Source organism: Manacus vitellinus, unplaced genomic scaffold, assembly GCF_001715985.3.
Source record: "Manacus vitellinus isolate BGI_N305 unplaced genomic scaffold, ASM171598v3 scaffold_78_pilon, whole genome shotgun sequence".
In the NCBI taxonomy this organism is placed as follows: Eukaryota; Metazoa; Chordata; class Aves; order Passeriformes; family Pipridae; genus Manacus; species Manacus vitellinus.
In genome coordinates this window covers 479,859-481,636 of record NW_021940807.1, presented here as the reverse complement: position 1 = coordinate 481,636, position 1,778 = coordinate 479,859, and positions in this window count along the sequence as shown.

Sequence of the window (1,778 nt, the reverse complement as noted above, 5' to 3'; positions counted from 1 at the left end):
ATCCAGCGCGGCCGCTTCGGGCGCTTCCTGGGCAGGGTGCGGCGCTTCCGACCCCGGATCAGGTTCAACATCGGCATCAGGGGCTCCGTGCGCTTGGGCTGAGCAATAAAGGGCCGGCAGAGGCCGTGTGGGCACCGGGATCCTCCTGCCTCTGTCCCAGGGGGCTGCTCCCCCACACCGTCCCGAGGGCTCGGTCCCCAGGGAATGTGGGGTCGGGGATGTGGGGACAGGGATGGGCTCACTCTGGGCACGCCCCCAGAAAAGGGAACATTCATATCTTACCCGGCATCATTCCCACGGTGTCACTGTCCCCATGGGATCGTCATCCCCACGGCATCTTGTCCCCCCAAAACCAGTGGTGACAGCAAAGGGAGGTGGGGGGGACACAGGGGGAAACAGGGGGATGCAGGGGGACACTGGGGCCGTGACCCCCCCAGGGAGCTGCAAGTGAAGGGTTGTGGGGGGTTCAGATCCCATGATGGACCCAGTTTGGGATGGGAACATTGGGGGTGAAGGAATGGGGGGCACAGGGGTCCCCGAGCCCCAAAAGTGGCCAGAGCAGGGTCGTGGCTGCAGCCCCTGGGGGTGTCCCCTCCTGTCCCCCCAACATCCCCGTGGGTCTGTACCCCATAGACCCCTGTGGGGACCCTACAGCTGGGACAGGCTCCCAGGAGACCCCCAAGGTGTCCCAGGATCGGGGGGGCAATCCTGGGGGCACAAGTCCTGTGCCAGGAGGAGGCCCGGGGGCCAGCGGTGCCCGTGGGGCCAGGACAGTGCTGTGCCCGTTTTAGGGGGGCTGATCCCACTACCCCCCAAACTGAGACCCTCTGCCATCAGCATCATCCCCCCTCATGTCCCAGACTCCCTGTGTGGCAAGAAATGGCACAGCAGGGCCAGGAAGCAGCTTGATTTGGGGAGGGGGTGTCAGGGGGGTCCCTGAGGTGGCAGCACTTCCAGGGGGGTCTCTGCCTCTTCACAGCCTGGAAGAGGTGGGAGGGGCCCCCAAACCTGCCCCGGTGAGTGCCCCCCACTCGTGACACCCCTCACTCATGACCCTCCAACCCCCAGGGTGTCCCCAGCCCTCGGAGCCCCTTGTCTGGGCATGGGGGGAATTTGGGGGTCCTGGGAGCCCTCTGGGGGCCCCACTGGGGTGCAGGGGGAGGGGGCGGCACAGGGACCCTCAGGGTGACACCAGGATTGATGCAGGGATGTTTATTGGCAGCAGAGCACCCGGATGGGGGCCCAGGGTGGGGGGACACGGCGGTGCCCCCTCAGGGTTTGGGGACCTGGAGGTTGAGCTTGTCACGGATCCAGATCCGACTGCACTGGAAGATGCTCTGGAAACGCTCCTTGATCCTGGCAAAGAAATCCTTGACCTTGGATCTCCGGATCCGGCTGAACTGGGAGGACAAACAGCAGCGTCAGAGTTTGGGGGGATGAGGAGAAGGGTCTGGGGGAGCTGGGACCCCCATCCCAGCCCCTTCTTACCTTGGTGGGAGCCTTCCCACAGGAGAGCTCCACCGTGGGCTGCTGCTCCTCCAGGAACACGGAGCCCTGGCACCAGGTCAGCGCCTGCGGGGACACCAAGGGACAGCCTGAGCCCCCCAGGCCCCAGTTCCCCCCTGCTGATCCCAGTTCCCTGCAGGATCCCCAGTTCCTCACCCCGAGCCAGCGGCTCCTGCAGCCCGTGGGGGTCACTCCCGGGCTCCGGCACGTGGTCTCCTCCAGGGTGAAGCTCAGCTCCTGCCGGCTCCGCAGGTCCGAGGGCTGGGAGAGAG